Below are 19,393 nucleotides of genomic sequence, written 5' to 3'. Positions count from 1 at the left end.
GTCGGCGACGTACTATGGAGTCCACTTTACTAGTCAGTATGCAGCCTGCTGGGCGGAAAGCTCGCTCATTGGTTGGCGGAGCTGTCAATCACACGCGCTCGGCCTGGGGCCTGGTCACGTGGTGTTTAGAACTCTCGCTTTGAATAAAGACCGCTCGCTCCCACCTGTCTGATTGACAGGCAGGGAGCGAGCGCAGCCTGACTGAATTCGGACCGATGCCCGGCCGTCATCGGTCCGAATTCAAGCGTGACGTCACGCCAGCCTGCAGCCGGCCACTAGGAGGGAGACCCCTAGTGGCCGGTTTTTAAATGTAAATTAAACTATTTTAATGAAAAAAAATAAAAAAATAAGTGTATATTAGAGATATGTTGTAGTACATAAGTACTACAACATATCAAAAAATAAGTTTGGTGACAGTGCCCATTTAATAATTGTATATGATTTATTACATCTAACTGCAGGAATAAAACATATTTCCCAGTAGAAGAACATGGTTAGTTTTATTCCTCTTTTATAAGAAATTCAGTGAGCATTGTCAGTTTCCTTCACATGCCATAGATAACTCCTACTGCTGTAGATAACAAAGTCTTGTTAAGAGGATGACACAAACACTTCAAAGTATTTATATATCTATCAGCAATGTAAAATACGCCTACAACCCCACAGCAGTGTCTGAATCTGCAGGAGGCCTGGTGCACCGCATACCACTGAAGAAGCACTATATTGCCAAGGAGACACTTGGCACTCTAGGAGCAACAAAATGCTTAACATCAACAAATTAGAGATAACACGGGTATCTTAGGTATTGTCATGGTGTTATATTTTTCATTTACCAGAGTTGCAAATATTTACTTAAAGGGGTACTCCGGAAGAAAAAATTTTTTTTAATCAACTGGTGGACAAAGGTATAACACTATGTGAGAAGAAAAATAGTGGTAGGGGAGGTGCTAAATAAAACTTAACATTTATTAATGTCCTGATAAAATTTAAAATCACGTGATAGTGATGAGTAGTTTGATCAGCTGGGTACAGTGCCACCAATGCAACACTGTTTAGTAGAAAGACACTGTTAGTATCATAGGTTATCTCCTAGATTATCCCAGGAGAGTAGAACCCCTATTGAACCCACACTATTCCCAATAGTGTGGGTTCAATAGGGGTTCTACTCTCCTGGGATAATCTAGGAGATAACCTATGATACTAACAGTGTCTTTCTACTAAACAGTGTTGCATTGGTGGCACTGTACCCAGCTGATCAAACTACTCATCACTATCACGTGATTTTAAATTTTATCAGGACATTAATAAATGTTAAGTTTTATTTAGCACCTCCCCTACCACTATTTTTCTTCTCACATAGTGTTATACCTTTGTTTATATTGCGGGGAGTACCACCTAGTGGGCCAGTACCAGGCAATATTATCAATTGGTACACATTATATTTCTTTAATCAACTGGTGCCAGAAAGTTAAACAGATTTGTTAATTACTTCTATTTAAAAATATTAATCCTTCCAGTACTTATCAGCTGCTGTATGCTCCACAGGAAGTTTTTTTCTTTTTTAATTTCTTTTCTGTCTGACCACGGTGCTCTCTTCTGACATCTCTGTCGTTGTCAGGAACTGTCCAGAGTAGGAGCAAATCCCCATAGCAAACCTCTCCTGCTCTGGACAGTTCCTGAAATGGACAGAGGTGTCAGCAGAGAGCATTGTGGTCAGGCAGAAAAGAAATTCAAAAAGAACTGTGGAGCATACAGTACTGGAAGTACTGGATTGAGATGTATAAATAGAAGTAATGTTCAAGTCTATATAACTTTCTGGCACCAGTTGATTTGAAAAAAAAAATTGCTTTCCACTGTAGTACCATTTTAATAAGAAATGTGTTTATTTGGAATTAAGCAAGGAAAAAATAAAAGGGAAAATAGTAAAAAGATACAGTACCATAACCAAAACAGAGATATTGCTGAGAATGCAAAGACACACAAAAGTTTACATTTGTTAAAGATGAAAACTGGCTAAGCACCAAGAATCAGTTTTCTTATGCTTGGATTGGGACCAGATACTTTACTTCGGATCCCCATCTAATCCCCTGTGGAGGAAGCAAAAAGACTTTAGGTATCACAACATTGTGACCATACTGGTAGCCACTTTCCAGTGATTCTGGTTAATGATTTTTGATATATGCAGATCATGCACTCTTACAGCCTTACTCCATATAAAACCTAAAAATTCAGGGGTGACTCTAGCTTACCAAACCTCTTCTTGTGTCACATTCACAGAATCCGAGAAGCGAGTTACAAAGAGTTATGGATGTGGCTAGAATGGGAATCCAGGGTACAAGTCCTGGATTATAGGCCCAGTGCCTTGGATCTCTGGGCAAACACCACCTTTAACAGCAACTGTGTCCAGTGGACGCAGATGCAGTTGAATACAATCGCCTAACAGGGAGCTGCTCACTAAGTTAGGAGAGCACAGTGGGGGAGCAGTAAGGGGTACAGTAATGAGGGGAGAGGGGAACTAATTGGCACATTATTGAGTGGGAGGAACAAAGAGAGACAATACTGAGCTCTGGTCACTAAAAAAGCATTATAAATAAGAAGGCAGCACTAAGGGGCATTATAACAGAGTGAAGGGGCAGACTGGGGACACTGAAAGGGCATTACTTTTGATTGCTGCTATGTGTATGACATTATTTTCTGGAGCCCTATGTGTGTGACAATATAAAGTGGTTGTGCCACCATTAACACATCCCCAATCCACATAAACAAGAGGAGATTTAACAGTGTGTATACTTTACTGCCCTTTTTTCTGGGGTAATGAGTCCTTTTTTGGTTAATAAATAAATATGTCACAGATTGCATTGACTATAATATGGGGGGGGGGGGGGGTGGGAAGAAGTTGTTTTGGAAAACAGCGTCTATTTAAAGATGTTAGACCTTAAAGAATTGTTCTTAAAGGATGAGCATCAGCTCTATTTCTGGCCATTACATAACTTAAATATGGCATTTTCCAACACATTTCTTTTCTGCAGGCTCAATCGCTAATTTTTAGTTGTCACTGAGCTGGTGGGTGGAGCCTAGTCTCTATGATCGCTTTCATACCCTGCACGCACAAAGAAGAGGGGATCCCGTTTTTTTAATCTTTTTATAGTACACCATAAGAAGCTGCAGCAGCGTGGAGAACATTATTAGTATCACTCTAGCCTCTCCCACTCCTTCTTTCCCCCCCTAAAGAGAAAATTATTATTTTTTAAATTGGTAATATATGTGAATAAATCCCTTTCCTACTGAAAGTTTGAATCACCCCCTTTTACCATTTTCTGAATAAAGTGATGTAAACAAAATAAACATAAACATGTGTTTTGTCTGAATTATTAAAGGAAAACTGTCAGATATTTTCTCCCACACTATCCACAGTACTGATGGATAGTGCAGGGGACGCTGATTCCAATGAGCCCTACCTTGCCCGGATCTGCCCAGCCGTTCGGCCGCAATTGTAGTTTTGTTATATGTGGAAATCTGTCTGCAACTGGCACGGGCGGGGCTTCTGCAGCTTAACTGGCACTGACATCAGCGCCGCTTGTGAATATTCATCCCCCCTCCCTCCAGCTCTCCCTCTCTTCGCTGCTCCTAACTGGAGGGAGGGGGGATGAATATTCATAAGCGGCACTGACGTCAGTGCCAGTTAAGCTGCAGAAGCCCCGCCCATGCCAGTTACAGACAGATTTCCACATATAATAAAACTACCATTGCGGTTGAACGGCCGGGCGGATCCAGGCAAGGTGGGACTCATTGGAATCAGCATCTCCCGCTGTGCAGGAGAGAATATCTGACAGTTTTCCTTTAAAATATAATGTTAATGAAACCGCACGGTGAATTGTGTGATCATAAACAAAATACCAAAGTCTAGAATTGCTGATTTTGATAATTTCATATACCAAAATAAAATGAATAAACGGGATCTCCCATCCTTCGGCCCTGGTTTTCTTCCACATTTTGGGGCCCAATACATCACACTGCTTATTGCCAGCAGCAGCAATGTCCTGCCTCGCAGGTGTCATGCTTAGCGGCAGTGTTATGTAACGGGCCCAGGCCTTATCAACATCACACAGCCGCTCAGCGTATCACCGGTCGAGGCAGGACATCACTGCAGCCAGCAATATGCTCAGCATATTGGGATGTGTGGGGCCCCAGAATGTGGAAGAAGTCCAAAGCTAAAGAACGGGAGACCAATATCGGTTTATTATTTTTGTTGTTGCAGCCCGGGCAGAATTGAAATTGGGTATCATTGTGTGGTAGCAGGGTGTGATGAGGGCAGATGTTGTTACCCTAGGGGCAGATGGCATTAACCCCTTGTATTTGTGACGCCAGGGCACGGTTTAGCCTATAATCACCTGAAGGTATACCACGGGATCCTGGGCTAGGCACGGGGGAAATAAAGACTCCAATGCCAAGTTACAGGCAACGGTAGCTTTACTGAGGGTAGAGATATGGTAAAGTCTATACAGTTCAGCCAGGGCCCAAGGAGGTGACACAGAGATCTTCAGGGCTTGCTGGGACTTGTAGTAGGACTGGACAATTGAATGCAGACCTTGCTGACTTAACAGATGTCAGGGACTGACTTGACTTGACTCATAAAGCTGTGACTTTAGCTTACTTGACTTGATGGTGGCTGCAGGACTTGACTTTGAGGCCTCCAACACTCTGGACACACACACTAGGCACAACTGCACTGGACCTCAGCAGGAAGCAAGAGCAGAGGTCAAAGAGAGAGAGGCCAGCTCCACCCAGGGCTTATATGGGGAAGACTAGCAGGGAACCCATAGGTCACTCTTGGGATCACATGGTCACTGGTACCTCCTGGGTATCAATCACTCTTAAAGATACAACACATTTTATAATACAGTACACTGCAGAACATATGTACAGGGGGAAACAGGTGCAAGGGGCCCTGGGGACACTGGAGAAGGCTGCCTGAAAGGGCAGCAAGGGTACGGGGTAACACCTCCCGTACTGGGGCACACAATTGTAATCATATGGACCAACAGAATAAAGATAATGCATCTTTTTTTTTAATTTTTTTTTTTACAAATAGCGCACTGTGTGGAAACTAAAGCCCAAACATTTGCAAAATGGTGTTACTTTTAATTTTACCCCACAAATATTTTTTTTGTTTAACTGTAGATTTTGTGGTAAAATAAGTGGTGTCATTACAAAGTAAAGTTATTAGCGCAAAAAAAAGGAGCCCTGTAGGTGGAGACTTGAAAGTGTTATGGCTATTATAAAGGGAGGGGGGAACAAAAAAGCAAAAATGCTAAATCCCTGCATCCTTAAAGGGTTAAAGAACAACTCTGATGTTGGGATGGCATCACGATATGTGTTTAAATCTACCAACAACTTTGTAATATAAACTTGCAAATCTACATCTTGCTCGCTTTAGCATGTTTTGAGCTGCAAAGTTGCAGGCAGATTTTAACACATATCGTGCCGCTGGACCTGAGCTGTTTTGACTAGAGGTGTTCTTTAGACTAAATGATAAGCAAATAAAGAAGTATTTTTCTCTGATAAGCTGTATTACATTGTTGTTAATATTCCATTGTACTGTTGATTTATGTTTGATGAAACAACTGTGACTATTTAAAGGGTACCTCTCATCAAATAAACTTTTGATATATTTTAGATTAATGAATGTTGAGTAACTTTCCAATAGCATGTTAATGAAAAATATGCTTCTTTCTATTGTATTTTTCCCGATCAGTCCTGTCAGCAAGCATTTCTGACTCATGCTGGAGTCCTAAACACTCAGAGCTGCCAGCCTGCTTTGTTCACAGCCAAACAGGCTGTGAACAAAGCAGGCTGGCAGCTCTGAGTGTTCTCCTTTGTGAACAAAGCAGACTGGCAGCTCGTAGTGTTTAGGACTCCAGCATGAGTCTGAAATGCTTGCTGCCAGCACTGGTAGGGAGACCCCTAGTGGTCATTTCTTCAAAGTGGAAAATGAAATAGAAAGAAGCATATTTTTTAATAACATGCAATTGTAAAGTTATTCTGCATACATTAATCTATAATATATCAAAAGTTTTTTTGATGAGAGGTACCCTTTAAGTTGCTTTTCTAAGTCAAGATTTGCTTTATGTTCTGAACTAGTTATCTGAATGTTTAGTTAAATATGTAATAAAGATAAAATATCTTACATTCAGTTATGACTCAGAGTCTTGCATAAGACATAGAGATGACAATTTTTTTCATAAACAATAAAAAAAACTTTCAATGTTCCAAGAACTTTATATCTCAAGAAAACTCTTCTTAAGCCTTCACTCTGAGAACAAGAAGTCCAGTTAACTCCTACTAATGACAGGAGACTTATGGCACTGATGTGTGTGACCTTAGATCAGGTCTCCCTTCCTCCCAGGCCTTCATACTTCCCTAATATTCTCATAGGAATTATGTATCCTGAAAGCTACCATGAACTCTTAAACAAATTGTCTACAAAAGTTTCCACTGTGTTCACAAGTTATCACAAGCATAATAAAGTGCACTATCATAATATTTTCAGTACTTTTATTGTTTCCCTTTACGACTTGAACTTTTCTTGTGATACAGAACAGTGCAAAGCTGCTAACGGAGTTGTGTCATAATGACAACTGCTTCTGCAAATGGACAATGCAGTGGTGGAGCTGGCTTTCCTAACCTCTGGTAATTGGCCATAATGGGGTAAGGAGCCATGTCCGGCTGTAAATATAGCATTACATTTGGGTAAATCTAATGTACAAAGCGTCTCTCTGTGCTGGCTCATAGAGGGTGGCCTTAAAGGGGTATTCCTGTGGAAAACTTTATTTTTTTTAAATCAACTGTTGCCAGAAAGTTAAACAGATTTGTAAATTTTTCTATTAAAAAATCTTAATCCTTCCAGTACTTTTTAGGGGCTATATACTACAAAGGAAATGCTTTACTTTTTAGATGACCTCTCTCTGCTGACCTCTGCTGTCCATTTTAGGAACTGTCCAGAGCAGCATATGCTTGCTATGGGGATTTTCACCTGCTCTGGACAGTTCCTAAAATGGACAGCAGAGGTCAGCAGAGAGCACTGTGGTCATGACATCAGAGAAATCTAAAAAGTAAAGTATTTCCTTTGTAGTATATAGCCCCTAACAAGTACTGGAAGGATTAGGATTTTTTATTAGAAGTAATTTACAAATATGATTAACTTTCTGGCACCAGTTGATTTAAAAAAAAAAAAAGTTTTCCACGGGAGTACCCCTTTAAGCAGGGACACCACCTGTATTACATCTATATCCCAACAAAAGGCATATAAGCAAAGGTTGTTGTCATGAGGCAATTTTTTAAGAATATTACTGAGATGGTTGAAAACAATGTCTGATGACAACTAAGCTACTTTAATATGTGTCAAGAAGTAATAACAACCATAAAGCGGAACTTATACAGGGATGGGAGGAGGGTAATCTACCTTTCCCTACCCACTATTCCTTTTGCACCCTTCTTGACCAGTGGTTTTTCTTCCTGAATTGATGGCCCCAAACTGGACATCGTACAGTCCTCCACTGGGATGGGAGTACACATGACTCCAGTGTGATGGGCCGTATTTTGATGGAAACCAATGTTAAAATCAAAGCCCTAGGAGCAAAACCTAAAGAGTAAGAAAGTAACCAGGTAGATGACAGAAAGCATGAGACAAGGGTGGACCTGTGTAATGGGACATAGGCCAGGGAGAAGTTTTTGGGAAGAGGAAGAGGGACCTGATTTTGAGCTTTTGACAATTGTAAATGTTATATTTTTAGAAACATTCAATAATAGTGCCACCTACTGTGAATGTTACCGCTAAAAGTTTTTACCTTGTGTGAGAACTGTAACCATCAATGTTGCCATGCAACTAATGTATATGTGAAGAAGTGTTATGAAAATGGGTTCTATTTGAAGTACAGGGGTTTTCATGGACTTTTGGGAAGATGGTTTATCCACAGGTTTCAGTTCGGGTCATCAGACCCATAGGCAGGCAAAGACTTGCGCCCTTAATATGCCCATGTGAAACCGGTCTTAGACTGTGTTAATGTTTTTTGCCACAATTTACACAATTGCTGCAAAAGATTCAATAACCGCAAAAACTACAGTTGTTCCTCGACACAACCACAATGTGTGAACACAGCCTAATGTTCTTCAATTCCTATCTGTATACAAATACATTCTATGAAAATAAACCAGCATGTGTCTCATTTTGTGTTTGCAGCTTCTGTTTGCCATATATGTGAAGAAAGTTCCCAACATGGACCTCCAAACTGTGAGACGCTCTTTGTAGCCACTTTCAACTCTAATAGATCTGGATCCTAGTGTTGAGCGGCATGGGCCATATTCGAATTCGCGATATTTCGCGAATATATGGACAAATATTCATCATATATTCGCTAAATTCGCATATTCGTAATATTTGCGTTATATTTTCGCATATGCAAAAAATTTGCATATGCAAAAATTTGCATATGCAAAAATTAGTATAAACAAAAATTTGCATGGGCGAAAACTTGCATATGCGAAAATTTGCATAAGCGAAAATTCACATATGCGAAAATGAGCATATGCACATTTTTCCATATGCGAAAATTCGCACACCAGTCTCACACAGTAGTATTAGAGCCTTCTTTACACCACACAAGCTGGAAGCAGAGAGGGGTGATCACTGTGATGTGTACTGTGAAAAAAATTAAAAGAATATTCGTAATTACGAATATATAGCGCTATATTCGCGAATATTTACGAATTCGCGAATATGCGATATTCGCGAATAAAATTTGCATTGCGAATATTCCCGAGCAACACTACTGGATCCTGAATCTGGAAACCTCTTCATGAACGTTTTCTAAAAGGGTATTTGAAATAGCCTAGATACATCCTACATGTATACCTGTATTTTATTAGGAACTTGCATAATGTACCTTTACTCTGAGAACCTCCAGAAACATTTCTTACATATCTAAAAATGACATTTGCAGCAACTGTAATAAACTGTACTTTTATATGCACTATAAATTTATCTTTAGCTCTCCTTTAAACTAATACCCACAAAGTGTCTTTTTATTAGATGTATTACTAACAGAAGTATGGACTGTTTTAACTCTATTAGTCTAGGTGGGTGTAGATTGTGATGACTGCAATACAGTGATTATGAAAGATTTTACCTTGAACATACTTTATGACATATTGTAAATCAGGAAATACAGCATACTATATAACATAATGTAAATTTGGAAACATTTGCGTGAATAAAATCAAAACATTTTACAAAGTTTAGATATGGTTATATATAAGATATAGGAACCAGACACATACATCTAGATAAAGTACATTAGTATAGAGCAGATAGAGGCAGATAGAGCTACATCTATTAGTAATATTCTGTAGTATTTTATTTTACAAAGTCCAAAGTGTTAGGCACAGCTCACTTGTACGCCCTTTCTGCGTCTCGGACGAGACTGAACCACAACTCGTATAGTAATATAAAGAATGAAGAGATGTCCAGCGCAGATTCCAAGCAATACGAAATAATTTATTCAGCAGTAACACGACATGATGACAGGTAGGTGACGCGTTTCAGCCACAATCTGCGGCCTTAGTCATGACTAAGGCCGCAGATTGTGGCTGAAACGCGTCACCTACCTGTCATCATGTCGTGTTACTGCTGAATAAATTATTTCGTATTGCTTGGAATCTGCGCTGGACATCTCTTCATTCTTTATATTTTATTTTACATCTAAGCAAGAATGTGATAAAGCCAAAGATTATACATTGTTAAATGGGCACTGTCACCAACCTTATTTTTTGATATGTTGTAGTACTTATGTACTACAACATATCTCTAATTTACTTTTATTATTATTTTTTTCATTAAAAAGGTTTAATTTACATTTAAAAACTGGCCACTGAAAAAGGACTGATTTTGGAGTGGCAATCAGTCCTTTTTCAGTTAGGCTGCACTCGCTCCCTGTCTGTCAATCAGACAGGCAGGAGCGAGCGCATTGGCTCCCCGGCCACTGGCTGGGAGGCCACTCCTCCCGCACATCGCCGCCGCCGCCTCGTTGCCGCCGCTGTCCCTGCACACCCGCTGCCGGACTCTGCAGTAACTGCAAGTGTAATGAGGGAACGGGGTATGCGGTGCGGGGGGGGGGAGGAGGGAACGGGCTAGTGCCGTAGCGGGGGGGGGAACGGGCTAGCAAAAAAGAAGCAAGTTCTCACAAATAGAAGTAAAAAGAGCTGATGGAAGCTGTAAATCACTGTCTATGTAGAGGACAGGAGCTTCTTCAGGGTCCTGTACAGAACACACAGTGTCCCAAAAAAGTTATATGGAGCTGCCCTCACCTGGTGTCCAAAGAAACAGCTAACCTTGGCACAGGTAAAGAGTAGTACAGAACATGTGATACCTCCCTGTACTGTAGGGAGGCGCTAACAGACAGCAAGTCAGTGCATTCTCTTCAGTAAGGCTGCATTCACACTACTGTTGCAGCGTACGGCTGCCGGATCCAGCTGGGGGAGGGGAAAACCATGCACTCCCGTACCCCCAGCCAGACCGGCACTGAACTCCGTTGACTTTAATGAGCCGACCGGAGTCAAACAGTGACTCCGGTCGGCTCCTTTCTGCCCCGTATCTGGTTTTGTGAATGGACCTAAAACCGTAGTAAACTGGTTGGAACTGAACAATGTCTAGCACTGGACTGACTAACTCCTCCCCTGCACCTCACAATGTAGGGGAGACTTTTGGGGTTCTCTTTGGCAGGCAGGGTCACATGGGGTTCACTGCTCTCAATACACATGACAATAATAAAATTAATTTAAGAAAATATATTCTCTGACATTATAGTACACATATAATTAATTTAACTGTAGAACTTCAAAGGGCCCAACACCTTGTGCTGCCAAGCTGCCCGAGACAGTCCAAAGCCACGGGACAGCTACTAGTGCTAGGTAACTCCATTGTACATTTACTACGTTTACATTCATTTTCAGTGACAGTTCTAATGTGTTTACTTAGGCCTTAGTGACGTGGTGCAATACAGAATTTGTCCCTTCCATATGTTTTCTTTTTGGGTATAGTTTTGATGTACAAGCATTAAATGTTACATTTTAAAGCACTTTGTTTTTATTGGCTTATGGTTGTTTAGGGGAGCGCTGTACATTTTTTTTTATCAAATCATCACTTTTTTTGGTGGTGTTTTTATCCGAGAAAAAGAAAAAGTCTGATCTGTTCTGACCCTGTACTAATTCCATAATGGATAAAGGGATCAACAGGGACTGGGGGAGTACTGTTATGTAATGCTCTGCAACAACTGAGGACTTGTGTCCTCTGTACTGTAATGCTCTGCAGGGACTGGAGGTGCATTGTTATGTAATGCTCTGCAGGGACTGTGGGTGCACTGTCATGTAATGCTCTACCGGGACTAGGGACTGTGTGTGCACTGTTATGTACTGCTCTGCAGAGACTGGAGGTGCACTATTATGTAATGTTCTGAACCCACAGTCCCTAGAGAGCATTACATAACAGTGCACCACAGTCTTTGCAAAGCATAGTGCACCCAGCCTCTGGAGAACATTAGATAACAGTGTACCCACAGTCCCTACAGAGCATTACATAACAGTGCACCACAGTCTTTACAAAGCATTACTTAATAGTGCATCCACAGTCTCCTCGGAAATAGCATCTACCAAGAAGGTGCGGGGGATGTGCTGAGGCTAATTAGGACTGTGGTGTGAAGGGGACACGGACACTAGCTTTGACTGATAGCGGAGCCTGGGTCACATGACCATACTGCTCAGCCTTTGGTTACTCATGATGGTTGCTAGGAGACCAAGGGCCCCAAGAAGCCAAAGGTGGGAGGGTGCGAGACTGTAGGGCCAGAATTACAAGGATAACCAACACAATATGGCCCCAGTATGAGCCCTGCCCAATTTGAGAGCTACTGGAGAATAGGAGTTGTAGTGGATAGTATTAGTGCCCTGTCATGTGACTGTCCCTCCATGTGTCTTCTACAGAGCTCAGGTCCAGGCTCTGAATTCTCCCTGAGGACAATATGTCAGCCAGGCTGCAGATGGTTTCTTACTCAATCATTTTCTTAGACTTTTTTCAGCAACGACTATCTTTTCTGTTATCCTGCCCACTTCATTCACACCTCTAGACCAATGTTTTCTAAACAGTGTGCCCCCACCTGTTGCAAAACCACAACGCCCAGCATCTTGGAAGGCACACTGCTGGAGGCACACTGCTTGAAGAACACTACTCTAGACAAACTCTCCTTCATCCATAGTGCCCCAAATGCTAATAATGCCCTCCTTCATTATACCTTGTATGCAGGGACGTAGCTATAGGGGATTCAGAGGTAGCAGTCGCACCAGGGCCCTGGTGCCTAAGGGGGCCCCAAAGCACATATGCCCCATAGGAGACCAGTATTATAATTGCCACATGGGGCCCTGTTGCAGATTTTGCATTGGGGCCTGGAAGCTACAAGTTACGCCTCTGCACGTATCGCAGATTTTTGTTGCTGTTGATGGTAATACAGCTTAGCAGATAGATGAGCAGGTCAATAATAGTGCGGATCCAGATGAGCAGGCCTATGATAATGGAAGGCTGCTCAGCATGTTGATGGTGGTGGAGATCCAGCTGATCAGGTCACCTATTTGTGGTGTTTTGAGTCTGTAGATTGCGAGTGGTAGTGTTGCTGCTCATCATGTCACTAATGGTGGTATTACAGCTGAGCAGGTTTCTGATGGGGGTGTTCCAAATCTGCAGGTTTCTGATGGTGTTATGCCAAATCCGCAGGTCTCTGGTGGTGGTGTTCGAGCTGAGCAGATCTCTCATGGTGATGTTCTGCCCCAGCAAATTGCTAGTAGTGTTACCCTGACTTAGCAGGTTGCTGGAGGTGTTGATCCAGGTAAGGGGACAAGAGGTGAGGACATGTTTTCTCCTCTTATCACATTCTGGAAAAAATAGGAAACAAACTAGCAGTATACACAGGCAGTACACACAGTGTGGTTACTAGTTTGGACTCCTCAGGACAGGGGCTCTGGGGTTCTGTACCTCCTTTTACAGACCCCTGAGATTCCATCATCAATTATGATGTCACACATCTGATGTCATAAGCAATGTCACTGCCTGCGCTCCGAGGACAGGTGTAGAAATTGTTATGTTATGCGCTCCGGCTGCAAACGATGGCCGTGAGCGCATGGTCCCGTTACCTGCTGCTGCCGGCGGGCTAGGACTCGCGTTGCAAGACGCGCCCGCATGCGAGCCCCAGTCCGTCAATCACCTGGTGCTTCTGCTGCCCCCGCCTCTGCCTCTCTGCTACGGTACGTGTGTCCCTGTCCCCTAGGGCGCATGCCGGAGCTTTAAGATTTAAAGGGCCAGTGCGCTTATTAGTGTAATTCACCTGTGGCTCATTGATAAATCCCTCCACCCTCCTCACTTCCCTGCCGGATCTTTGTTGCCTTGTGCCTGAGAGAAAGCATTCCCGAGAGTTGCCTTACCGTGTGTCTGATCCTTTTGCTCTGGGACTTGACCTTGCTCCTCTGCCACCTGCCTACTGACCTCCTGCCAAGTCCTGACTACAATACTTTGCTGCTTGCCTTGACCTTCTGCTATCCCGACTACGAGCTGCCTTATACCTCCTGTGCCTTTCATCTCCTCAGCCGCCTGTGTGGTCGAGCCGTGCCAGAGGTAGCGACCTGGTACAGTCCGAGTCATTTGCCACACAGGTCCAGCGGATCCACATCCACCGGAGTTCCTGTCTTCTGAAACGTGAGTGTTAGAGAGATGGACATTTGCATCTATTTGTTAGGGGGACCTAAGCTTGATTAATTTTAGATAAGATTATAGAAAACTCGGTGTGTGTTTTTTTATTTTTTTTTATTTTTTTTTAAGGGGGCGGGTGGCTTGGTACTGAGGTCTGGTCATATGAGAGGGAAGAAACTTCACTTTAGAACATAGAAAACAGTGAGCACTGTGTCAGTCAGGAGACTGAGAATCCACTCCCTCTCCACTCCTTCCTGTTCCACTGCTCAGTACACAGTCTGAAGTGGTGTTTGCTATATTAAATATATAATCTCTGTGCTATTGCCGACAGACTGCCAGTGAGATGGCCATGATGGAGGTCACCAGAGAATTGTGCGACTGTTATATATTTGTGAACATTGTTATTGGGAACAACTTTACTGGGCATTGGTTTTGTTTCTTCAATGAGCTTTAACCCCTTAAGGACGCAGGATTTTTCAGTTTTTACATTTTCGTTTTTTCCTCCTTACCTTTTAAAAATCATAACCCTTTCACTTTTCCACCTAAAAATCCATATTATGGCTTATTTTTTATGTCACCAATTCTACTTTGCAGTGACATTAGTAATTTTACCAAAAAATCCACGGCGAAACAGAAAAAAAATAATTGTGTGACAAAATGGAAGAAAAAATGCAATTTTGTAACTTTTGGGGGCTTCCTTTTCTACGCAGTACATATTTCGGTAAAAAATGACACCTTATCATTATTCTGTAGGTCCATACGGTTAAAATGGTACCCTTATTATATAGGTTTCATTTTGTCGTACTTCTGTAAAAAATCATAACTACATGCAGGAAAATGTATACATTTAAAAATGTAATCTTCTGACCCCTATAACTTTTTTTTATTTTTCCATATACAGGGCGGTATGAGGGCAAATTTTTTGCTCTGTGATCTGAAGTTTTTATCGATACCATTTTTGTTTTGACTTTTTGATCACTTTTTATTCATTTTTTAATGGAATAAAAAGTGACCAAAATACGCTTTTTTGGACCGTGTGGTTTAATTAACAATATATTTTTATATTTCGGACATTTACGCACGCGGCAATAACACATATGTTTATTTTTATTTACACTGTTTATTTTTTTATGGGAAAAGCGGGGTGATTCAAACTTTTATTAGGGAAGGGGTTAAATGATCTTCCTTTTTTTTTGCAGTGTTATAGCTCCCATAGGGACCTATAACACTGCACACACTGATCTTTTATACAGATCACTGGCATGTATTAACACGCCTGTGTTCAGTGTTATCGGCGCTTGACTGCTCCTGTCTGGATCTCAGGCACGGAGCAGTCATTCGCCGATCGGACACCAAGGAGGCAGGTAAGGGCCCTCCCGGTGTCCTGTAAGCTGTTCGGGACGCCTTGATTTCACCGCGGCTGTCCCGAACAGCCCGACTGAGCAGCTGGGATACTTTCACTTCAGACGCGGCGGTCAGCTTTGATCGCCACGTCTGAAGGGTTAATGCAGGGCATCACCGCGATCGTTGATGTCCTGTTTTAGCCGCGGGTCCCGGCCGTTGATGGCCGCCGGGACCAACCCGATATGACCCGGGGACACCGCGTGACCCCGCGGCATATCGCGGGAGCTGGCGGAGGACATAAATATACGTCGTTCGTCGTTAAGGGGTTAAATGATGAATTGTCACTGAGCCCAAATGTAGCAGCAGCAAAACCCTGATAGTGGTGTTCCAGCCAAGCAGGTCTCTGATGGTGGTGTTCAGATTCTACAGGTTGCTGATGGTGGTGTTCCGACTCATCAGGTCACTAGTGGGGGTAAAAATCTTAGGGGATGCCCCTAAGCACCAGGTGTTTTGCTGGTGGCAGTGATGCTACTGAGTAGCACCATTGTAATATTGGTGATGTATCTCCACAGCATGCTAGTGGCACTGGTGTTGGTATTTGTGGCAAGGATAATGGCAGAGGTGACCCATCCCAGTCTAATGGGCCTGATATATTACATAAGTCTGGTGAAGCTGGTGACCATCCAACTCGGCATCACCCAGGTCAGAAGCTGAACTGTGATGGCAATCCAGGTGAGATTTTCATTGATTATGCTCATCTAGTTAGGCATATGGCTAGTGGTTAAGAATCAGCTCAGCTACTCACTGGTGCTAGTGGTAGTGATCCAAGTCACCACCTCACTGGATGTGGTCATCAAGTCGAGGGAGGTGCTGATGATGGAGGTGATCATGTCAGTGGTGGTGGAGACTCACAGACCTTGAATTAATTACACATGGTCTACTATATTCTGAGCCCCATTTATAAACTATATAGAGTGCCCCCTAAATGAACTACACACTGTACCCCATTAATAATCTACAGTATAGACATTTCCCCCCTTAATGAACTACAAAGTGTACCTTCATTAATAAACCATATACTGTGCCACCATTCATTTTCTCTATATACTAGGCTTCCCTTTATTCTTTATACATCCTGTGATTCCCCTTATTTTTTATATACAGTATACTGGGCCTCCCTTTGTTTTCTCTATATTCTGTGCCTTTATTTAATTAGATACTCTGCCGCCACATACATTAATTAGATACTCTGCCGCCACATACATTAATTAGATACTCTGCCGCCATATACATTAATTACATACTCTGCCGCCACATACATTAATTAGATACTCTGACGCCACATACATTAATTACATACTCTGCCGCCACATACATTAATTAGATACTCTGCTGCCACATACATTAATTACATACTCTGCCGCCACATACATTAATTAGATACTCTGCCGCTACATACATTAGATACTGTGCCGCTACATACATTAATTAGATACTCTGACGCCACATACATTAATTACATACTCTGCCGCCACATACATTAATTAGATACTCTGCTGCCACATACATTAATTACATACTCTGCCGCCACATACATTAATTAGATACTCTGCCGCTACATACATTAGATACTGTGCCGCTACATACATTAATTAGATACTCTGCCGCCACATACATTAATTAGATAATGTGCCGCCACATACATTAAATACATACTCTGCCGCCACATACATTAATTACATACTCTGCCGCAGCATACATTAATTAAAAAATTCCGCCGCCACATACCTTAATTAGATACTCTGCCGCTGCATACATTAATTAGATACTCTGCCGCCACATACCTTAATTGGAGACTCTGCCCCCACATACATTAAATAGATGTGTACTCAAGTAGAAAACAGACATGGTGCACATCTACAATCTTGCACAATGATCCAATTGCTTCTCAGCATAATTTCAAAAACTAACAGGCTGTTAGTATATACCTTTTGATCAAAGAGTGGGTCCCTAACGTCCCTAGCATAAAATGGCGTAGCACTGGGCGGCGACCACCACCGCCGCGACACCAGTGCCCACAGGGGGAACGACCCACTGGCAGAGCAGCCCCAACGCCACTCAAACCAGTCCATGGGTCGCACCTCCCGCAGACATGGCGCCACGGCAGCAACGGACGCCGCACAGCACCACACCAGTGTGAACAAGGTGTAATAGCTCACTTACCATGCTCTCCCAGTCAAACTGGGAGGATGCCAGGAAAGAAAAGGCCCATGTGTAGCTAACTACTACTTATATAGGGTTGGGCTGAGGGGGTGGGGAAGAGTCCCTAATGTCTCTAGCATAAAATGGCGTAGCACTGGGCAGCGATCACCACCTCCGCGACACCAGTGCCGACAGTGGGAACGACCCACTGGCAGAGCATCCCCAACGCCACTCAAACCCGTCCATGGGTCGCACCTCCCCGCAGACACGGCGCCACGGCAGCATCGGACGCCGCACAGCACCACACCAGTGTGAACAGGATGCTATAGCACATTTACCATGCTCTCCCAGTCAAACTGGGAGGCTGCCAGGAAAGGAAAGGCCCATGTGTAGCTAACTACTACTTATATAGGGTTTGGCTGAGGGGGTGGGGAAGAGTGCAGACAACATGTTCAAACAAAAAAATAACGGAGGGGATAGAAAACAACATTGTGTACTCAAGTAGAAAACAGACATGGTGCACATCTACAATCTTGCACAATGATCCAATTGCTTCTCAGCATATACATTAAATAGACACTCTGACCCTAATATGCTCGTATTATACTTACCTGTACCGCTGTTCTGTGTGGCTCCCACGCTATCCTCACAGGCTGCTGATCTCACCTCAGCTAACCAGGCCTGGCACCGGGATGCACGCAGCGTGATAACGCAATCACGCTGCCTACGTAGGAAAGAGAGTGCCGAGCAGTGGTGCCGGAGCCTAGAGCTCCCATCCACTGACTGCTGGCCACCGGAAGCAGTAACATCTAATACAGACAAGGGGACACCTTCAGAGGATGACTACTTCCCCTTGCTGGTGTCATTTGGTGCGTCCAGCACACGTTGCAGGCCATGGTGGCAACATCTCTCTCAATGTTTTCTCCTCTTATCATATTCTGACAAAAATCAGAAGCCCAAGGAAACAAACTGGCAGTACACACAGTGTGATCACTAGGGGCTCCTAGGCTCTGCACCTCTTTTTACAGCCCCCATTGATTCCATCACAATTTTGATGTTACACATCTGATGTCATATGGAATTTCACTGCCTGGGCTCAGGGAAATGGTGTAGAGATGGGTATTTGCATTGGCATTTAATTTTTTTTATTTTATTTGGTGACATAAGATTTTTTAATATTAATAAAGGTTATAGCAAACTCTTGTTTTTTTTTTTGTTTTGTTTTTTTTAGGGGGGGGGGGTGACTTTGTATGGAGTTCTAGGCAGAGGGTTTGGCATGTATGTAGACTGTTAGGTCATGAGTCTGAGGTGAATCTTCATGATGCCAGGAGTGTTAACTCACCATACTCCAAGATGAAGCGGTTGCCTGTGCCAAGCCTTGGGTAAAGAATACATCCAATGCTAGGAACTGGGGACTGTGGGTGCACTGTTATGTACTGCTCTGCAGAGACTGGAGATGCACTATTATGTATTGTTATGCACCCACAGAGCATAACTTAACAGGGCATCCACAGTCCACTCGGAAATAGCATCTACCAAGTAGCCACTGGGAATGTGCTGAGGCTCATCAGGGGCAGGACAATACTTTGCCCCTCCTGATGTGAAGGGGCACATAGACACTACATGTGACTGATAGTGGAGCCTGGTTAACATGACCATTCTGCTTGGCCTCTGGTTACACATGACAGTTGCTAGGAAACCGATGCTCCGAGTAACCGTGCTCAGGAGGATGAGAGACTGTAGGTCCAGAAGTCTGGGCTAAACCAACACAACATGGCACAGCTGCCTCATAGGAGACCAATATTATAACTGGCACATGGGGTGGTGTAGATTTTGCATCGGGGCCCAGCAGCTACAAGTTACGCCTCTGCACGTATGGCAGATGTTGGTGGCAGCCCACTCTGCAGATTGCTGGTGGTGGAGATTCAGCTCATCAGGTCACTGGTTGTGGTGTTCTGAGTTTGCAGATTGCTGGTGGTGGGTTTGCTGCTCATCATGTCACTGGTGGTGGTATTCCACCTGAGCAGGTTTCTGATGGGGGTGTTCCAAATCTGCAGGTTGCTG

The 19,393-nt window shown here is 43.1% G+C and overlaps 1 long non-coding RNA gene across 1 annotated transcript; it reads right to left on the bottom strand.

The window, feature by feature from the left end:
• Positions 1 to 1,887: 1,887 nt before the first annotated feature.
• Positions 1,888 to 18,267, bottom strand: LOC130366896 (uncharacterized). The gene is made up of 3 exons (XR_008891984.1): positions 17,941 to 18,267; positions 15,933 to 16,043; positions 1,888 to 2,087 (listed from the first exon to the last, which is right to left on the bottom strand). It is a non-coding gene; the product is annotated as an uncharacterized LOC130366896 (long non-coding RNA).
• Positions 18,268 to 19,393: the final 1,126 nt, after the last annotated feature.

Source organism: Hyla sarda, chromosome 4, assembly GCF_029499605.1.
Source record: "Hyla sarda isolate aHylSar1 chromosome 4, aHylSar1.hap1, whole genome shotgun sequence".
Lineage (NCBI taxonomy): Eukaryota > Metazoa > Chordata > Amphibia > Anura > Hylidae > Hyla > Hyla sarda.
This window is presented reverse-complemented; position numbering and strand designations above follow the sequence as displayed.